Raw genomic sequence first — 23130 nt, 5'->3', positions numbered from 1 at the left:
TTGAAAGTAACAAATAAAAGTACATGTGCCTGATAAGATGGTTCAGTTGATTGACTTGGACCAGCTTGGTTTCTTGTAGGACATCCTCTTTTATTGTGTCCTTGTGTACCACATTTGCTACAAGTCATAACAGCACCTCTTTTGCTAAGCTTTCCAGTTTTTCTGCTTTCATCTGCCTCCTTTCTTCTAACCTTACTTGGTCTTCCAGGCAACTTCTTGATCTTTGGTGGCTTTACAATTGGATTATTTGATGTTGGCCACATTTTCATGTTATTCATTGGCTGAATAAAATGGGCATATGTGCTGAGGTACGTTTCCTTGCTATAACAACTAGCCACATAATGGATTGGTTCCAACTCCTTGTAATGAAGGGCAGCAACACCATGAGGACAAGGAATGCCCCTGAGCTGCCAGGATCTGCAACTACAATTCCTACTAACAATGTCCACAGTATGTGTAAATCCATGATGTTTAATCTCAAAACCTCTTTCTCCATTCCAAGTCAAGTTACATTGCATAGACTTTTCAATATTTTCTTGCAAAATCTTCAAAGACATAGGAGATATATCAGTGATCCAAGTGTTTGAGAACTCTCTCAAATCACCAATTCTTTTCATCATCTTCACCCTTATCTCCTCAAGCATTGTGATTATTGTTTTATACCTTGCAGGCAGTATCCAAGCATTAAAGCTTTCTGCCATATTGTTGTCCACAACATCACATTTGCTATAGTCTTGAAAATATTTCTTGCACCATGTATTCAAGTTGTACCATAAAAGATCATCCAAACATTCTTGTCCTAATTTCTTCATTGCCTGTATATTATCCTTCATCTCAGCTTCAAATGTGGATTTAGCAATCCTCCAAAACACTCTTCTTCTTTCAACTCCTTTCCAGTTTTTACACCAATTTGCAAGAACATGTCTTGCACATTTTCTGTGTTCAACCAGTGGCAATACATTTTCAATTGCAATTTCTAGTCCCTAACAAACCAACATAATAGAAAAAGAATAATTAAAATGCAAAACTCAACAACAATAAAACAGTAAGATCAGTAAGATAATTACCTTTTGCATATCAGTAATGATGGATAGTTGATGCCCTTCTCCAAGGTCAAGATCATTCTTCACTAGTTCAAGAAACCATGTCCAGGTAAACTGATTCTCAACTTCAACAACTGCCCAAGCAATAGGCAGCATTTGGTTGTTTCCATCTCTACAAATTGCCACTAACAACTGGCCTTTACACACACCTTTGAGAAAACACCCATCAAAACCAATCAACCTCCTAGCACCTCCAAAAAATGCTTTCTTTAAAGCATTGAAGCAAACATAAAATCCTTCAAAAATTTTCTGCCCAGTTTCATCTTCTTCTCCAACCTTCACTACACAAGTACTACCTGGATTACTCCTTAAAATTTCATCTTTATAATAAAAAATCTTACCATACTCCACAATGTGATCACCCATGATCTCTTGTAACACTCTAGTCCTAGCTCTTCTCACTGTTGTCCTACCAACATTAATATCCAACTCCTTTCTAATAATGTCCTTCAACAACACAATGCTGATGTTTGGCTGTTGAGTTATTCTTTCTTTGTATTTGGTGGCCAAAAACTTTGAGTTGCAAAGATAGTTATGAGTTGATGTCAAACATTTATGGACAGGGTTGTATGTTTTAACAATGACATCTCCACTAGTTTTATCCTTACTTGCACACAACAACCAAGGACAAGTCTCTTTACAACATCTCACTCTAACTCTGCCAGGCTCATTCACATATTTTTCAATTTGAATGTGTTCTTGGACTGCATATCTTGTCACTGCCACTCTAAATTCTTCAATAGTTCCAAAAACCAGTCCTAATTCCCAAACAATCTTTTCAGAAGTTGCATCAAACACAACTCTATTTGGGATTTTCTTCCTCCTGACAGGTTTATGCACTACTTGATCAACCTCTTCACCATCTCCCCAACCTGTTTCATCATCTATCTCAAAACTAGGAGCTTCATCACTTAGATAGTAAGGTTCATCACCTCCTAGCTTACCAACTAAGCTTTCCCTAATACCAATATTTGTCTCATCATACCCTATATCTGGACCTTTTTCATCAACATTAATCTGATATGAATTAGTACCTCTACTTCTCCTTTGTGACCTTTTGAAATGCCTCTTGGATGCCCTTATATCTACATACTCTTGATGGACATCACTATCAACCTCAGTATCTTCATTAGTATCCCCTTCAGATCCTGATTCATCTTCTACTTCATCATCAGTTGGATCATTATCTATTATAGGATCATATGAAGGTACAGAGGAAGGAGGAGGCACAGTAGAAGGAGAAGGTGGAGGCACAGTGGAAGGAGGAGGTACAGTGGAAGAAGAAGGCACAGTAGAAGGAGATGGTGGAGGCACAGTGGTAGACTGGTCTTCAAATGGAGTGCTGGAAGTTTCAGAAGGACCAGTTGTAGGGATAGGAAAAGTAGAAGTAGGAGGCTGATTATTAGGGTTAGAAGCCTCATTAAAAGATTCCTCACCTACCCCACTATCACTCACATTGGGGACAAACTCCAATTCAAGTGGGGCCTGATTGGCTTCACTAACCCCATGAAAAACATACACCTCTACTGTATCCCCATCATTTATCATATTGAAAAGGTCAAATATAACCTTATCATTATCAACAAGGACTAATAACCCATCCCACTTGATGAAAAAATCACAATCTACTGTATATCCTAGTTCCTTTATGTAGCCCCTCAACTCAAAATATGACATCCTATCAACATCTACATCTAGGAATTCTGTCACATGCCCTCCAATATATTTAGGTGGGGGACCAAATTCTATTACCCCCCATGATACCATCTTAGAGTTATCAAAGTAAAAGCCATCCTGAAAAAGCATGTAACAAAGACAAACACAATTCAAACACACATTTCAAGAACAAAACAAACAATAGTAGTAGTAGCACTAACATTTAGCCCCATTACTAACAGAACAAAAGACTGTTTACAAATGTATAATGTACAAATTAAAGTCTACAAATGTATAAGCCCCAACACTAACATTTAGCCCTAACAATAACAACGAATGTATAAGAGACTAACAACACTAACATTTAGCCCCATCACTAACAAAACAAAAGCACTAACATTAGCAGTCGATAATGTACAAATTGAAGTCTACAAATGTATAAGAGACAAATAATAAGATTCGAACTAAGTGGATAACATCAAACCCTAACCTAAAACACAATCACTAATAGTCGCACTAAGTCAATAACACAACACCCTAACCCTAACAGTAACAACGAAAAACTATAATATACTAACAATGGCAACTATTGGAGGTCGATTCCAACACTTTTACTCTATAATAATCCCTAAAATCATAATAATCGAAAAAAGAGAAGATCTTTATCATATGATGTAGAGCCCTAACCTGTTAGACCTTCAATCTCCAAGAATCTTCACCAAGACACATCAACAACGAGATTATCAACACCAACACGATGAGAAATCGTTTCTATTTCTTCAGATTTTAGGAAAAGTTGAGAAAAATAAGAAAAGGAAAAGGAGAAAATACTTTTCTTCAAAGAACAAGTCAGGTCGGGTCGAGTCGGTCGGGTCGGGGTCGGGTCGGAATGAATTCTATCACAGGGAGTGAGCAACACGCGCCACTACATAGACGAGGGAATGGGTCAAAATGGCCCATTTACAACGATATTAAATAGTTCTATGGGGTGATAGGACACTTTGAAAGTTAAGGTGTCTTTATGAAAATACGGGACAACTTTAATTGTGTCTTTATGTCTTCACTCAATTAAAATAAGCATTCAAACATTCTAATCCTATCAGAGAGGCCCAGTACACAACAAGATAATATTGTTTCAAATCAGTACAACTTAGATAAAAGTAAACCCGGTGTTCGAAAAACTAACCTTTTATGCCGAATAAATAAAATTGAAATGCTAGGCGGCAATGCAATCCAACTCCGAGCACAATCAACAACTCAAATACAGTAAAAACACAAGAAATATAGAAAATACTAAACGGGTGTGAGTTTGTGAAGGTAGAAAGTGAGGGAAAGTGAAGAGTTTGAAAGTTTAAACCTTTGGCCTTATCAAAATCGTCCATTTCTTGCCCATTCGGCGACATTAGTCATGCTTGCCGACCCACTCAGCCACACGCTGAGTGGTCACTTACCTCGTTGAGTTTTACAAGATCCTCAGTTAATTTGGGGGTCCAAACGGCGGTATAGATCACGATTGTCGACTCTCCAATAATTTCCTGGGCTCGCCAAGTTTTACAGACTCCAATGTAAAATTTTCTTGAGTCCCACGGCGGTCTGGGTCGGGGTCACCGGCCTCTTCGGCGATGTGCCGACTGTACCTTTGGCTCGCCAATTTGCATTTTCACTCACTTTCCACACGTTGACCTACACAAACAACACACCATTATTTCATAAAGCAAAATTAAGCGGTAAAACCTTGAGTTGCCTCCCAAGAAGCGCCTTAGTTAATGTCGTGGAACGACCCAAGTCCACACCCAATCTCCATTTTTGGGTTTGACCTTAGTGTCACTAAGTAAACCCTCTTGTTTGTTTGGGTAGAGATGAGTCCATACATGACCCACAAGGTTTTCAATTAGCTAGATAGATCTGGAGTGAGAGCCAATCATCTGAATTAGCACTTTAACATTCTCCTTCATCTCTTCTAGCACTCTATCATGCTCATTGACGTTTTGGAGAATGATTTAGAACATTCCTTCGACAAGTCTACCCTCATCGTCCTTAGACCTTTTCTCTCATGAAGAGGGATGCATCTATCCTTCCTTTTGCATTGGACTTCAATCTCTATTATATTTTTTGTCCAACTCATCCAGCTGAGTTATTAGTGCTGCCAACATGAAGTCCCTCTCTACTTCTTGGTTTGTTTCATCCATGTGATCAATCATTTGGGTTGCTATCACATAGGGTTGTTGTGCAATACCACCCGGGATGAGTTGATCAGCCAACACCTTGTTCCCGGGACCAAGACTTTTGTAAAAACATTCCAGGAGGACTACATCAGGAATTTCATGAGTTGGGCATTGAACCAACATTGCTTTAAATCTTAGCCACGACTCATGAATCCGTTCACCTTCTAATTGTTTGAAGGTTAGGATGTGATCCCTCAACATCATCACTTCTAAGGAGGATATCCATTTGTTTCGCAATTACTGCTCGACATGCTCACCTCCTCTATTTCAAAGCACAATCACACAAAAAAAAACTAAAAATTAAGTAAGTATCACTACAACTAACAAGAACAAGATTTAACATAGCTAAAAATTCTCAAATAACACCACTCCCCGGCAGCGGCGCCATTTTGATTAGTGTAAAGCTATCAAAGATACTTTATCCAATACTAAGCATCATCGATCGTTCAATAGTAATATGACCCAATTAGTGAGTTGGGGTAGAGTCCCAATGGAGTGATTCGTACTCAAGAATCAATAGAAAAGCATAAATATGCTCAAGTTAATCATAGTTAAAAATATTTACGAATAAAAGCATGATTTAAATTATAGGTTACACAAGTGTCAAATATAAAGGAGGTTTGTTTGTGCTATCAACTAAAACAATAAAATAACACGAAAATATGAATATGGAGAAGGGATTTTTGGGATGTGATATGATTATGGGCTAAGGTAAACAACTGGGTAATTGTAATTAATAGTAAACAATTGTTAATCGGTGGATAAGCAAGACTTTAGTGAGGGTAAACTTTCTTTCGAACAATTTATCCCGAATCAAATTGGTTTCTCTCGAACACCAATAAGCAGCAATGAAACACAACCTTCACTTTAGTCCATTCACTCTCTCGAGTTGAATGTGTGGAGAAGGGTTTAGGGTTCACTCTCTCTCGCTGAACCCATGACAATCCAATACCCACAGACTATCGATTCATTAATTTTGGTTTTAAAACCTCTCTCTCGAGCAAGCCAAATCACGGAATTAAGATTGTATTTCCAACTACAACCCATTAAATTCAACCACGATTACTGAGTGAAATCACTTTTAAACAACAAATAAACTATCAATTAACAATACCAGTAGTTAAATCAACCCATAATCACAAAATCACACCCACAAGAATTGGGGTTTAGCTAGACATAACAAAAAGATAAAAATCATTACCAAGTTGTGTTTTCATCAACTGGGTAGGATTGATATAGTCTTTACAAAGGTCTAAGATGAAAAATCTTCAACACCCGTTTCCAATTTCTTAGAAATGGAAATCTTCAAATCTTCAAAGCTAAGGAAATATTGTCTCTCTATTCAGTTCTAAGTTCTAAACTTCAAAAACTACTGAATGTTTAATCTCAAATTCCACACAAAATTGCATACTAAGCTAAAAATTTAAACAAGTATTTATAGTTATCAAAAAGTGTTATGCGGAGGTTCAGTCGGCGCAGTTAGTCAGGATCGCCGATCAAATCGGTGATCCGCCCTTTGGTCATTTTCATCGTCGTATTGCTGTTGACTTTAAAATCTTCAGGTTTTGTAACTTTGGGCGATATGGCACTGCATTGCGGAACCGTTTGGTGACTCGTCATTTCTTTTTTCTCGCCGACAAGATTTTATCCTTCAGGGATTGGCACTCTGAAACATTAGGAGAAACCCTGACCGTTCGGTGACTCCCCTAATGGGTTAGGCGATCCTTAGGTTTTCTTTCCTTCGTTCTTTCAGCTGCCTTGTTCCTTTTTACTCAAAAATGTCCATGCTTTGTTTCTCAATCCAAATACCTGAAATTCAAGGATTTACATAAGTTATTGGTACAAAATATCCATTTGAGGACACTAAATCTATTAAAACGAAGCCCTAAATGAATCCAAATCGTGGACTCATCAGTGACCAACCACAGACCCCACCTGTGTTCTATGGTCCCCACCACGGGCCGTGGTTGGCCGTCGTCAGTTGGAACCTGCAAATTCCTGACATTGTTCCTTTGCCCCATTTCAAATACAAGGTATCGGCCATAATGGCCAAGTATCCTCACCACTTCCCTTCTGATTTTGTTTCAGCATGAGGTAATAGTTCCTCTCCAGTCTCTCAGTTTACTCTTCTGCAATATAGTCTCAGTATATTGTTCCATCCAGTCTCTCAGTTCATGGAACTCAATGCAGAGAGATATCAGATTCTAGTACTTAGTGGTAGGGATTGCAGCTCCTTCCGTCCATACTCAACTCATTTAGACTTCATTCGAGGACGAATGTTCCCAATGGAGAAATAATGTAACACCATAGATCTCAAAATGGAGAAAATCTTAGTTTTCAGAAAATTGGTGCCAGTATCAATGGAACCACCCACGGACCATAGTTAGAACCACAGACTGTATGTGGGGTTCCGTCATTAAGGTCCAAATTTTTTATGGTCTCTGATACCACCCACGAACGACCAGTACGGTTCGTGATTGGACCTATTTACTGTAGATAAGGGTGAACAGCTATTTAGAGGAAAGTAGATGTTGGGTCAACTTCAAACGGTCATATCTTTTAGCACAAAATGAATTAGGTGGCTCATGACCTATCAAATTAAAGATAATTGAATCATCTTTCCAACCCATCGATTTTGCTAAAATCCAAGAACGGAGTAAAAATTTATGCTCATTTTTGTAAAGACCTGTCGGGAAAAGCATGAACTATGACACCCAAGATGGTTGGTAGTTCAAATAACGGCCCGTCAGTCCTGTAGTAGATGGCACTTGTCAGTTTTAAGTCGGGGTCATTTTGGTATTTTTCCCCATATATTAGGCACTTAAACTACATTGTTTGATGCCTAAACTATATCATTTTACTCCGTCTTAACAAAATAATCTAGTCATAACCTACCCTAAACCTTTATTCTCCAAAAATCACCCAAATTAGAGCAAAAAGAAGAGGAAAGTCGACCAGCACTCTCAAGAACAAGTATGAAGTTTTCTTCAAGTTCAACCCTGAAATCCAAAGGATTTCTCTATAGTTTTTGTCACTAGGTATGTGGGATTTCACTAGTGGATTCCTTTCACCCATTAGGTCCCTAGAATTTAGTTAGTTCTTCCGATTCTCATAAACTATTCAGACCTAGGGTTTCTAGATTTTCAAGATTTATTATGATTATGGTTCCCTTGATCTAAGTAACTTGTTTCTTGATAATTTAGTATGATTCCATGCATAGTACTCAGAACTCTAGTTTGTGTAGTTTCTCTTAGTTCATGAATTACACTTGCTAGGTCAGTTTAACAGATAGTCATGGTTCAGATTTCTAATGTCACTTTATCATTATATAAATATTGCATTCAGAGTTAGCATGTTAGTATTTTGAACTATTCAGTATTTTAGTTACAGTTTAGTCATTTACATATTCAGTTGGGAATAGACTTAGCACCGAGTTGGATTAGGGTTCAGCGTACCCTCATAGTCCGAGAACTACGTGCCCCCGTAGGAGTATAAGTCCCTTTTGTTGGACATCAAATTTAGTGATCACGCTAGTCATGTCTTTATAACCCTAGCAAGGTATATTGGGTCCTCTTGATGGGGCGTATACATCGGACTCCACGTTTAGCTCACGTGGTTTATGTCGGGTAATAGTAGCTCCCACAGTCAAACTCTTAGTGCATTTGACCAAATTTTCAGTATATATTTCATCATTCAGTTCAACATGTTATCTTCATGACTAGTACTTGACCATTACATTTAGTTTTGTTCTCTTCAGTTATATTTCAGTATCTATATCCTTGTTCAGATTATATCATTGCTCAGTTATGCATTGTTCAACTTATATATTTTTTTCAGCTTAGTATATCTATATCCTGCATGCTCTATACATTCCAAGTACTGACGTATACTCTATACTGCATCATTTTATGATGTAGTTTTAGGTACTCAGCATCCAGATCACGCATAGATTGATTCTTGGCCCGCATTCAGCAGCTTTAGTGGTGAGTCCTCATATTTCGAGGACAATAGACTTGCTTTTATTTTAGTCTTTACTTTCAGTGTTTAGCTTTTTAGTGTTAGATGGGGTATGTCCCAGAAACTCAACTTAGTTAGAGGCTTTTCAGACACATTAGTAGATTCAAGTTGAGTTATTTAGTGGTTGTTTTAGTTATCACTAAACTCACAGGGTTAGCTTGGGGTCACTCGTGATCCTAGGTCCCGTGTTATGTCAAGGGGGTACCCTCGAGGCGTGACATAAATACTTTTTGGGTTGTGATTTTTTCCACATGTAAGTTTGATGAAAGTTGCTGTACGTCACGAGCCCATCAACGTGGTATAGTTTTCTTGTTGATTTTGGCTTGATTTGTTGTTGTTGCGGAGAGGCAAATTTTTCATCCTTATATTTTAAACATTTCAGTTGAGGTAATTTGAGGTAAGGTTCTACACCTACTTTTCTTAGAATCTCATGCCTTAAAGTTGGAAATCCATCCCTACGACCTAAGTCTCATTTTGGTTCATTTTCTTAAGGTTGTGGAGTTTGGATGATGTTAAACCCTTAAGGAATTTTGTTCTTCTATATAAATAGAACCCATTTTTAAAGGTAAGTGAACTCAAATGACCTCCCTCTTAATTTTGAGTTTTTATATTGTTTAGCCAACTTTTGACCCACGTTATGGTGTTCGAATGTTGTGGCTCTGGATAGCCTAGTTGTTGTATTGTTGTTAGTTTTGTGATGTTTATGTTGATGGTATTAAGATTATGGAGGGATGGAATTTGGTGCGTCACTTTTAGATGTTGCATATAGAGATTCTTGATTGAGTTTTGTGAAGTTCATCTTGTTAGATTACCTCGGGAGTTCACCTCCTTTATGAGATGTTGATAGCTTCTTCTTGTTGTTATCAGATTCTGGTTGTGTAGAGATTGTTATGTGTTTATTTAATTAAAGTATGCTAGTCGAACTGACGACCTAACGCCTTATCAATTGGTTATTGCTCGTTCTTGTTGCCTTGTTGATTCCCACACTAGTTACGTTGTGATCATTTGGTCGAATTTTATAAAGACATCATGACGCTTCTATTTGAAAGGCATGTTAGGGCTATTATTTATCTATTGACATTATCCTAATGGCCTAAGCTTGTTATGGCTGATGTATTATCATTATTTGACTTGTAGCCCTATCTTGTTTCATTCGCTACGACGATGCGATATGATATCTATCGGCAACACACTACTATTTAATTAGTGTCCTAGAAAATTATGTTATGATTTTATTTTTGATTAATTATGATCACTTGTTATTTTTGTGATGTTTTATCGTTTCTTTATCACCTATGACTTTATTTTGGCCTCAACAAACACTGACACTGCATGGTTCTTGAGCATATAATTTAATTCTTATATCGAGCCTTCAGGAAGGGTAGACTGAGCCTATGGGCTGGGTAGACCGAGCATACAAGTCGGGTAGACCGAGCCTACGGGCTGGGTAAATTGAGCCTTCGGATCGGGTAAACTGAGCTTACAGTCAGGGTAGGCTATACCTATGGGGTAACATATATTTATTCTACCACAGAGCCTCAAATTTGTATTGATTCATGGCACATGGACATTCAGATATTTCAGATCAGATTATCATTGGATACATGAAAGGGTCTAATATGGGTATTAAGCGACTGTTTGCCCTTGTTATCACATATAGTTATTATGTGCTCTTTCTACCTGTCGAGTTTATGGAGGTCCATGTCAGGTTATTTCGTCTTATGTGCTTATATTTTCTTGTTATAGGGAGACAAGGTATTGTACTTGTGTTCAGCCATGCCCTTTTCATTCAATACATATACTTCAGTTTCAATATTCAATTTACCTTACATGTTTGGTACATTATTTTGTACTGACGCTCCTTTTTTGGGGGCGCTGCATTCATGCCTCTAGGTCTTGAGCAACGACCAGACAGACCTGCCGAGTAGCACAACCATTTATCCAACCGATTAGCCAACTCATTTCTTCTAGGGGTTGCTAGTGTCCTGGAGGTTTGCTTGTTTAGTTGTTTAAATACTTTAGGTAGAATAGGTCCTGTCCTATCCAAGTGTTATATTTGTAGAGGCTTGTAGACTAGTGTGTTGGGTTATATAGCCACCATATTGGCCATGTTGACCTTACTTTCTTGTTGGCGGATGATCGATAGTTGCTTGACATATTGTTTAGATATGTACTTATTTTCATCTTCTGTATAAAGATCATGGTGGCTTTGACGTCCCACATAGCATTTATGTTTTCCTAGATACCATGGTTGGTGACCTTGATGGCCCAAATCAGCTTCTATGCTAGTTGGTTATAAATTTATATAAACTGTTGGGAATAGTTGTTTTCTTTGTATAGCAGTTGATAAGGGCATTGTCGGCCGATGGCTTACTCTTAAGCTGAGTTATCTTATTTTGTTTTCATAACTCTGTGTGGCATCCATGCACCTTTAGCAAGTGGTTCAGTAGGGTTGGCTTAGGTCTAAGTTGTGGCACCAAGTGCCAGTTGCGCCGGTTGAGTTTGGGGTGTGACAAACTTGGTATCACAACAACGTTGTATCCTAGGGAGTCTGCAAGCCGTGTCAAGTAGAGTCTTGTTTATATATGTTTTATACACCACATTTTCTCAGCAAGAAGCTACTGACATCGTCAAGAAAGTTACCCTTCTTTCACTCAAATCATGCTATAGAGCTGAGTCATATGGGTCGAGTTCTTTCAACTACGATTGCTACTAGGCTTGTACCATAGTTTCACTTAATAATGACATAGACTTATCATAGATTTAGGCTATTACTCAAAAAATATAGGGTCTGATATCAACAATATACGACTGAGAGAATGAAGAGAGATTCGATGAAGGAGAATAGTCCCATGGGGTTTTAAACAAATGCTTAGGGTGGTCAAAACATTGGTATTCAAAGAGACCACCAGGGATACAAACAAAACAATCCCAAGGTACTAGGTTAGATCTCTAGGGGCTAGCAAGTTCGAGTGAAAGCTTCTAAGTGTCATGCTCACAACAATATTGTCACCTAGAGCAGTCAAGATCAATTTTCTATGTTGTGATATTTGTTGTAGATCACATATTGGGAGATGTCATACAATATGTTATTCTTATGGCCATAAGGGTAATATACAGATACATTGTCCATTCAGGTACCAACATCATCGAGGAAAGAGACCTGGATTAGAATTAGGGTCATCTACTTTAGTACATTAACAGAGAGAGGGCCAGAGTCTTCATCAGATAGAGTTCGAGGTAAAGGGGGATCATCTAGTTCTGGCAGTGGCTAGAATTGTACTTATACATTAACAGTTATCTACCCTAGTTGGTGACTCTATTATTGCTAAAAGGGTTTCTCAAGGGTGTATTATTGAGATTGTTGGTCGTATGACCTCTGAGACCAGATAGAGATGGTGCTGCTAGACTTCAACATTATTAGGGGCATGTATTGGATGATATCTAGTTATGCTAATGTGACTGCCGAGTGAAGATTAATTGATTTCACTTTCCATGAGATATAGTTAAAGAGGGCAAAGGTAATGCTACAACGCCAAAGGGTACATTTATTTCATGTATTCGGGCAAGGAAATTATTTGCTAAAGGCAACATTTATCATATTGTTACGGTATAGGATGTTGACCTAGAACCACCGACCTTACATTCTATTATGGTTGTTAATGCATTTCCAAACATTTTTCTAGATGAGCTCCCTGATATTCCCTAGAATGGGAATTAATTTTGCTATTAATACACTACCATATGTCCAACTGTTTAACTTTCACCATGTAGTATTACACCAGTAGAATTAAAATAATTGAAAGAGCAACTAAAAGACTTATTAGATAAGGGTTTCAACAGACCAAGAGTGTCACCACGGGGTGCACCAGTAATATTTGTGTGAAAGAATGATGGTTCATTGAACATGTATATAGACTAGTGACAACTTAATAAGGTGACTATAAGGAATAATAACGCATTGCCAAAGAGTGATGACTTTTTTTACTAGCTACTAGGTGCCTGATGTTTCTCAAAGATTGATTCACTTTTAGGGTACCATTAGGTGTGAGTTCAAGAGAGTGATATTCTTAAAACAACCTTTAGGACCAGATATGGCCATTTTGAGTTCCTTATGATATTTTAATTGACAAATGTCCCAACAGTATTTATGGACTTGATAAACAACATATTTCATCAATTCTTAGACTTGTGCGTGATTTTGTTTACTGATGATATTCTTGTATATTCATGATTAGAGCCGAAGCATAGAGACAATCTCCGAGTGGTTCTTGAGATACTCTAAGGTCAGAAGTTGTATGCTAAGATCTTGAGTGTGAGCTCTTATTGAATTCTACGGCCTTACTGGGCAATATTGTATTAGATGTTGGTATATATGTTTATATGCAGAAGATTGAGGTTGTGAAGTTTCGGCCTAAACCCACGACCCAAGATAGAAGTTCGTAGTTTTCTGGGATTAGTAGGTTGTTATAAGAGGTTCGCAGAGGGATTCTCTTCACTTTACATACCTTTGACTAAGCTAACTTAGAAAGTAGCTATGTTTTAGTGGACCACAACATGTGAACAAGCTTTTAAGAGAAGAAAGACAAAGTCACTTCAGCCCTAGTTTTGACATTTCCAAAGGGTCTAGAAGGCTATGTGGTGTATTGTGAGGCTTCAAGAATTTGGTTGGCTTGTGTTCTAATGCAAAATGGTAATGTGATTTCTTTATCTTCTAGACAACTGAAGAAGCACGAGAAAAACTATCTGACCCATGATTTAGTGTTGTCCGCAGTTATTCATTGCTTGATGATTTGGGGGGCAGTAAATATGGACTTTATTACCGATTTTGCCTTGCTCCCAATAGAAGTTTGATTATATTTGAATAATTATCGACAGACTAATAAAATCAGTCGATTTCTTGCCAGTTAGGACCATATTTTCAGCTCAAAATTTTACGGTGCTATAAATTAGAGAGATTATTAGATTGCATGGTGTCCCTGTACCAATTATTCCAGACATGGAGCCATAGTTTACAACACATTTGTGGAAATATTTCTAGAAGGGTCGAGGGATGTAGGTAAACCTTAGCGTAGTATATCATTTTCAAACTGAAAACCAAGTTGAATGTATGTTCTAGACGCTCGAGGATATGTTATGGGCGTGTGGTCTAGATTTAAAAGAAAATTGGAATGATCACTTTCAACTCATCAAATTTGCTTATAATAATAGCTACCATTCCAGCATCGGTATGACACTGTATGAGGCTTTATATTGAAGAAAATTTAGATCCCCTCTTGGTTGATTTGAGGTTTGAGAATCGAGACTGCTTAGACAACACTTAGTATTGTAGGCCATGGAACATGTTAGGTTAATTAGAGAGCGACTGTTGAAATCTCAGAGCCATCAAAATTCATATGCGGATGTTAGGAGGCGAGACTTAGAGTTTTATGTGGATGGTCAGCTTTTTTTTTTGAAAGTTTCTCTTATTAAGGGTGTTATGAGGTTTGGCAATAACGGAAAGTTGAGGCCCTTGGTACAATGAGCCTTATCGCATCTTCTGACGGATAGGCCAAGTTGCTTATGAGCTATATTTACCTCAAGAGATAGAGACAGTACACCTAGTTTTCATGTTTCTAAGTTACGAAAGTGTATCGGAGATCCAACACGTATAGTGCCAACAAAAAATGTTCAATGTTCAAATGAGCTATCTTATGAAGAAATACATATTTCCATAGTAGATTGTTAGACAAAAAGATTGTGAAATAAGGATATAGCTTCTGTAAAAGTGTTGTGGTGGAGCTGTAATGTTGAGAAGTTGACATGGGAACCTAATGAAGATATGAAATCCAAATATCACCACCTATTCGTTCCTTCATATGAGTAAACACGTAATTGAGTATGTGAGGTCTGTTACTTATGTTCTACATGAGTTTTGGTATTGTTTCATATGATGTTGTAAATATTATAATCATTCGAGGATGAATGTCCTTATAGGGGGTGGATGTGAGGCCCCCCCCATTTGAACATTGGAATTAAATCATACTTTTGGAATAAGACTAAGACTACTTAAAATATATGGAAGGATTTTATATGAGTTATTTTTATTGAACAAAGTTCGTGTGTTAAGTGTTAAGTCAAGGAAGTTGTGAAATAAAATTTAGCAAAAGTAATTGTAAATGCCGTTAAGGAATTCTCTGAATTTTTGGGTCAAATGTCTGAGCATATTTCTCCTAATATATAAGGAATTAGAACTCCCGTAACCTATCAAGTCAAACATCTACAAGTTTAGTTTCCAACGCACTACAATGTTTCTCTATACGACTCTAGAATAGAGAGATATTCACATTTTGTGGTGCTGCACAAGCTGACACCTCAAAATGGGTCCCCCTAGCCCCCAAGTCAGTGATGATTTATATATATCAATATTCTTAGTTATTTTTTTAAAAAGAACTGAACCAAAACACCTCAAAAATCAGAATCAAGCTACTAAATACTTCATCGATTGTGTTTCTTTCAACATGGAAGTTTAAGGAAAGTTGCGTTGCGTCACGAACTCATCAATGTGGTATAGTTTTCTTATTGATTTTGGCTTGGTTTGTTGTTTCTGCAAAGAGGTGGATTTTTCAGTCTTATATGTTGAACATATTGGTTGAGATAATTTGAGGTAAGGTTCTACACCTAATTTTCTTAGAAGCCCATGCCTTAAAGTTGGAAATCCATTCCTATGACCTACGTTTAGTTATGGTGCATTTTCTTAATGTTGTGGAGTTTGGATGATGTTAACCCTTTGAGGCAGTTTGTTCTTCTATATAAATTGACCTATTTTTTAAAGGTAAGTTCACTTGAATCAGCTCCCTCATAATTTTGAGCTTTTATATCATTTTGCTAGTTTTTGAGCCACGTGATGGCGTTTGAATGTTGTGGCTCTGGATTGCCTAGTTGTTGTGTTATTATGAGTTATGTTGATGTTTATGATGATGGTATTATGATTATGGAGAGATGGAATATTGGTATGCCAGTTTTAGGTGTTGCATACATAGAATTTTTATTGAGCGGCATGAATCGCGCCTTGTTATATTACCTCGGGAGTTCACCACTTTTATAAGATGACGTCAGCTTCTTCTTGATGTTATTTGATGCTGGTTGTTTAGAGTTTTTTATGTTGTTATTAAGTTAAAGTGGTCTGATCGTAGTGGCGACCTAACGTCTTGTCAGTTGGTTATTGCTCGTTCTTGCAGCGTTGTTGATTGCCATAGTAGTTGCGTTGTGATTATTTTGTTGAAATTTCTAAAGACATCATGATGCATCTATTTGAAAGGTATGTTAAGGATATCTATTTGGGTGTCGCCTATGAGTTTGTTTTGGACTCAACAGACATTGAAACTACAGGGTTCTTGAGCGTACAAAATGATTTTTATACCAACCCTTCAAGCTGGGTAGACCGAGCCTACAAGAAAAGTAGACTGAGCCTACGGGCCAGGTAGATCGAGCCTTTAGTCCAGTTAGACTGAGCCTTCAGGCTAGGTAGACTAAGCCTTCAGGTCTGGTAGACCGAGCCTACGAACAGGGTAGGTTGTATCTATATGGCAACATATATATATAGTACTACAATGCCTCAGATTTGCGCTGATTCATGACACATGTACATTCAGACAATTGAGGTTTGAATATTGGGATTGAGTAAGGGGGCTAATATGGGTATTTAGCGACTATTTTGTGCTCATTAAGACCTATAATTATTGGGGGATTATTCAGGTTATTGTTTTTTATGTTATTATATTTTCTTGTTATAGGGTGGTAAGGTATTGTACTTGTGTTTCACCCCATCTTTTTTCGTTCAATACTTATACTTTAGTTTCAGCATTGTATTTATGATACATGCTTGGTACATTATTCTGTATCGATGCCCCTTACATGGGGGCGCTGCATTCATGCTTGCAGGTCATGAGTGACGAGCAGATAGACCTTTCGAGTAGCACAACCACCTATCCTGCTTATTGGCTGACTCTTTTCTTCAGGGGTTTCCAGAGTCCGTGTGATTTTCTTGTTGTTGTTTAACGATTTTGGTATTCGGGGCCTTGTCCCCTCTAAGTTTTATATTGGTAGAGGCTTGCAGACTAATTTGTTGGGTTGTATAGCCAGCGCATGGGCCATATTGGCCTTGCTTACTTGTTGGCTAATGATTGATAGTTGTTTAACATAATGTTAAGCTATGTACATGTTTTCACTTTCTATATATAGATCATGGTGACTTTGATGTACCACATAGCATTTATGATTTCCTAAATACCATAGTGGCCTTGGCGGCCCAAATAGGCTTATGTGCTAGCTGGTTATTGATTTATATAAAATGTTGGGAGTAGCTATTTTCTTTGTAGAGCTGTTGACAGGGGCCTTGCCGGCTGAGGGCTTATTTTTAAGCCCATATATACTATTTTTTTTCTTGATTGTGTCTAGCCGCCATGCGCCATTAGCAAGTGGATCAGTAGGTCGGCACAGGTGTAAGTTTTGTTCTCTATTTGTTTCCTTTATTTCCTTGTTGTCTCTTCCCCTCTTTATTTTGATATTTTCCTCCTTGCTTTCTTTACGTTTCTTCCGTGTGATAGCTCAATACCCTTGGTACCGAGATATGAGTTTGTCTTACCTAATGGTGGGATGTTAGTAGGTGTCTCATGACCTAAAAAACTGAGTCCTAACACATTGGTAACAGAGCTATAGGTTGACTGGTATCGTATCATTGGTATGAGAACAAGTGCCTAGTAGAGTCCTAAGGATCGGTGCAAAGACGTTTGTGCCCTATCTTCAGAAGGCTATAAGGCATTCTCAGAAATTTCCATTTTAGGCTCCTTATTGTGTGCATCTTTTTCGATCATCCTTTGAAATTATTCTTTGAATCCACTCCTTCTTAGATGGATAGTATGAGGTATTTGATGGACACAAATGGGTCATCGACTCACATTACCAGGGCTTTGATGATGTTCAAGATACCGAGGAGGATCAGCGGAGCTGGATAGTCTAAGGGTTGTCCAGGCTCTAATAGAGTTGACACCTCGTCTCCTTGAGATTCAGTGTTGAGAGTTTTAAGTCTCTTGAAGGATACACCATAGGCAAGTGTGGTTCTTGGTACAACAAGTGGTTCACAGACTAGAGTTTGGTTGGTATGTCTCTAATAGGATTTGTCGTTTGTTTCTTAATACGTAATCATGTTTCTCGAGTGGGCTACGGACACTTCCATATTGGTTCCTACTGGGAAGGATTTGAGTCAGGGTTTCATCATATGATTGACTTTACCACTCTATTTAGCATTAGAGCACTTGATATCAATTGGCTCTACCTTCTCCAGGTTGTTAGTCATGCAAGAGTTGTAAAGAGAGCATGCTTTGAGACTTACGAAGGTAGTTGTAAGAGGTCTCACCATTAGTACAACAGTGGCAATATCTCAGCCCAAGGAATGTATCACCTCAACAGACCTCATCATCACTCTCGATCTATCATACTTATAGAGGTGTCACCTTAGGTTCCAGGTAGTTATGAGGCAAGTGGTGGTGCCCACAGTAGACAAAGTTAGGTCAAACCTCACACTTTTTTTGCATTTGAGGCCTTTATATCTAGAAGCCCACTCTATTCCAAGCGGTGCATTTCAGCATTTTTCTTCTAATGGAAGATTATATGAGTGTTACAAACTGGGGAAACTTTTCCAGAGATTGTCGTAGGGTCCCGGTGCAGTCATCTAGGGGTGGTCCTCAATTTGGCAGAGGTAGTAAGGGGAGCTCGTCACATTCTTCGTATCAGTCCTTAGCCTATACTAGTCGATACAATTGTGGATAGATTAGGCACTTGGTTAGATAGTGCCCCAAGCATGAGTTGGTCATTTATACATTGCCAGTAGTTGTTACTCCCCATACTAGGGTTGTCAAAGTATGTCGTGGTTGTTGGGAGATTGTACATATGTCTAGAAAGTGTTATCGACATAGGATTATCACGTAGTCATCTCAGCCAGGTCATTATCTTGGGTTTATGGCACCTCCGGGCATACGTGGTTCCCTGAGTATTGCAGATGGTAGTTCAAGTATCCAGGTTGAGGTCAAACACGATCCATTATACGCTTATACAGGTAGGCCGAGGGCCTAGGCTCCAGGTATCACTAGTATAGATGTAATTTCATTATTTTATTTCTTATTGCCTATTTTCTGTGGATTTGGGGTTTTTATACTTATTAGTGCATACTTAACTTCTTGTTCATCTTTTGATTGTGTGTGATAGCCTTATTTGGGATTATGTGTATGTGTTTACCTCTTATAATTGATTTCTTTTCTAGTAGATCGACTTGGCCTGGGTGTTTTTTTTATGGGAGTAGTGGTTCTGTAACCCACCATACCTTTGCAATTCGTGTCTTTGTTATAATTTTATAGGTGGAGTGGTTGGATTTCCCATTTTCAACCCCTATTGTATGCTTTGTTGTGATTATGGATCCTTACTTGATAGGTGGCTATACTAGCTTTACCTGTTTAGCAATTTGCTATGCTTTCATGATCTAATCGGCTTAGAAAGTTACCCTTGTTGCTTTTCATCCTTCTGGGTTAATAATTGAGAGGTTTGTGGTTGTTAAAGTTATTTAAAGGGTGATGTAGTCTGCTGTGGTGTTGTGGTAGTCCCAAATCGTCTCTTCTTTCCCTTGCCTTAATCTTATTATCAATTCTAAGGTTGAGGAGTTTCACTTTTCTCTGTCAATCTACTTTATCCGTCTGTATATAGTGGACTTGGTGTTTTGTTATCGCTATCTAGAAAGTTGAGATATGGTCCCTTGTTATACATTGGTATTGTTTGTGTGCCACAACAGTTGTATTGATAGCTCTTGAGGTCATTCTTTTTTATTGGGTTTGTGGGAGACTGTGTTCATTGATGGCCTCTAAATGTCAACCTTCATCAAGGGATGGAAACCTCCTTAGAAGGTTCATCTATCAGATGAAGTCAAGTTAATTCTTGGAATCAGTAATGACATTCTTATTCAAGATGCATAGTTAGCTTTTGTCATTGTGGTTGGCTGTGGTGTTCATTGCTAGGAGTTGGTATGTTTTTGTTTATTATTGAAAGTTTGAATATGCATAAACATTATCTACCAACTTAGTTTCCCTTGCATTAAGGGGGTTGGCTCAAACTTGCACTTGAAGAATAGTCTGTGGGAAAATGGCATCAGCTTCCTAAAGTTCCCTTGGTGGAAGAAATTAGTGGAGTTGGGCTCAGTGTCTCTTTCTCACCCATGGTATGATTGTCCTTTGGAAAAGCTTGTTCAGTTTTAGAAAGTTGTGTTTCAACTTAGATTATTTGTTTTAGAAGTTATTGGGGTAGGATTATGGGCTTTGCCCTAGGCTGAATTACTTTTATTAGTTGTTGCGATTACATGACGTTTAGGTGGAGATTGTCATTCTTTCGAGGCTACAACCGTGTGGCTTTTTGGGCAGGACTCAAATGGTGCTAGAGAGATTCAGAATGGCTCAGGACAGATGTGATGTTCCTAGTTACTAGAAGATGTTGGGCTTGAAGCATAAGGTGGATAATTTGATTGGTGAATTGGCTTGCATCTTCCCTCATTATGTGTTATCTCATTTATATAGTGTTGGTTTGGTATTAGTATAATCCCGATTGAGAATAGTGCTTTCGGTCGAGTTCTATTCAGTTGGGCGAAAGCTAGATTTAGAGGAAAAAGTTGATGATTAGTTTGACTTTTGGAATGAGAAGTGAATTCGAGATTTTTCTCTCAGTTTAAGTTCTGAGTTGGTATTGTTTGACACGAGAGGGTGTCTGCAGGTCTAGCAGATCATGCAGGCCCAATACCCTCATCTTTTCGAGCCTTCAAGCTTTGCCTATTTTTGACTTTTGAGGATGAAAGTTCTTTTAACATTGGATGTTGTAATGACCCTATAGGTCATTTCCTTCAGTTTCCAATCTTTTCGGTGTGTAGATGAAACGACCCCAAAAATGCCCGAAAATGTGCTTCGGAAACACCTATAATAGTAATTTCCATATATCTCAAAATCCGTGCATGATTTCCGAAATTCGACTTCATATTCTTATTCAAGGGGTAAAATTGAGTGGGAAATGGGTCTAACCCGAATTTTAGAGCAACCGTATCAAAATTCGAAAATCGCAAAAAATGCGATTTTCAGGGTCAACTTTAAAGGGGCATATCTCTTAGCACACAAGGAACTGGAAGGGCCACTACCTATTAAATTAAAGCCCTTCGAGTTATCTTTCCAATACAACTGGTTTCACCTCATTTCGAGTTAGGATGAAGGAGTTATGACCATTTTCGTAAAACCTGTCCGGCAGAAAATGCAAATTCCAGTAGCCGAAAACACTGTTCACCCGCCTCAATTTTTTTTCTAAGTGTTGGGACGTTTTTTTATAAAAAGGGGACATATCCATACTTAGTCATTTAACTTCAAAACATCCAAAAACTCTCTCTAAACCCTCTCCAAAAATTCCACCAAGATCATCAACCAAATTCAAGGATCCCAAGCTTTAATTCCGGATTCAAGATTCAATCTCAAGCAATTCTCCATTCCAATCTTCATCAAGAATTCTCCAAAGTTGAGGTATGTGGGTTGATTGTGGAAACCTTCCTTTCCACAAGTCCAACCATTTATCCTCTATTTTACTTCAAGTTTATGGGTCCTTATGATCATTTATGAACTCTTGAATTATGGAATTATTACTACACATCCTATTATGGTCTATTTTTGTATATTATCATGAAATGGAATGATTATATGATGTTTATGGTTTTCATGCCTCCATGATCAAATTATGAAGGTTGTTATATATGTATATATATATGTATGTTGTTGGTGGGCTGTTTTATATGGATTTTGAAATTGGTTGGACTTAGTACTCTTGAAACACATGATTTTATTTACATGAACAAGTAGCCCACCATATGTTTGATAAAATGCCATTTATAGAATTCTTATGAAATGGAAGGTCCAATGTACGTCCTATGAGTCGGATGATTATATAAGTATTGAAATGATGATGAAATGGATACATGTATATGATTTTCTCTATATAGTGTGTGAGTCGACCAAGCCTAGCTCGGGGGGTTGTAGGCCCGGGTAACCGTATCAAGGGGTTGGTACCTTGGTAGCCTAGTACGGGGGGTAGTAGGCCCGTATAACCGTATCGAGGGGTTGGTACCTTGGTTGCCTAGTACGGGGGGTAGTAGGCCCGTATAACCGTATCGAGGGGTTTGTACCTTGGTTGCCTAGTACGGGGGGTAGTAGGCCCGTATAACCACATCGAGGGGTTTGTACCTTGGTCCCTAGCTCGGGGGGTGGTAGGCCCGGGTAACCACATTGAGGGGTTTGTACCTCTTTCGCCTCTCCAAGGGGGTGGTAGGCCTTGGAAATACTATATTGATGGTCACTCACCACACATGTACTACGTCCCACTAAATATGATTTTTATGTAAGCATCATTATACATATCATTTCTCTAATGTGCTATCTATCGGGTATGATTATGCATTTTTCCTATGATGTCCATCTATTGTAGCATTGCATTGCATCCCACATACTTAGTACATTCAAACGTACTAACGCATACTCTATGCCTACATGATGTCACCATGTAGGGACCGGAGCACCGCTTGACCATCCTCCTCCGCGTGGCTAATACGATTTCCTATCAAGGTTATTGGTGAGTCCTCCATTCCGGGGACGTTGCTCATGATCTTTTGCTATGTATAAGACTTTTCTTTTTAGTTATGTTTTGACTATGAGGGTGAGCCCGGTAGTTTGTCTTGGCCCCCGCTAAGTACTCATGTTTAGAGGTGGTGTTGGACAAGTTGTGTATTATGCTTGAGCTTGACTCATCTATGGTATTTATGTACCATTTCTTCTTTTTTTCTCTTGCTCCCTTAGTCCCGATTTCCCCCTTTGATTATGCTTATTGCTTATGGTCATTTTAATTGCTTCCGCGACCAAGGATGTGTAATGATACGCTATGAGGCTTGTTTGGGGTTCCTTCGGGTTCCCCATTCGCCGGTCACGTCTAGGCCCTAGGCTTGGGTCGTGACAAACTTGGTATCAGAGCACTAGGTTGATAGATCCTCGGAGTCCAACCCACCGCGTTGATTAGAGTCCGATTTA

The 23130-nt window shown here is 38.3% G+C and overlaps 1 long non-coding RNA gene across 1 annotated transcript; it reads left to right on the top strand.

Annotated features, from left to right (window-relative positions):
• Nucleotides 1-21410: 21410 nt before the first annotated feature.
• On the top strand, nucleotides 21411-22875 carry LOC125874184 (uncharacterized). The gene is made up of 2 exons (XR_007447240.1): nucleotides 21411-21579; nucleotides 22614-22875. It is a non-coding gene; the product is annotated as an uncharacterized LOC125874184 (long non-coding RNA).
• Nucleotides 22876-23130: the final 255 nt, after the last annotated feature.

Source organism: Solanum stenotomum, chromosome 8 (assembly GCF_019186545.1).
Source record: "Solanum stenotomum isolate F172 chromosome 8, ASM1918654v1, whole genome shotgun sequence".
Classification (NCBI taxonomy): domain Eukaryota; kingdom Viridiplantae; phylum Streptophyta; class Magnoliopsida; order Solanales; family Solanaceae; genus Solanum; species Solanum stenotomum.
This window is presented reverse-complemented; position numbering and strand designations above follow the sequence as displayed.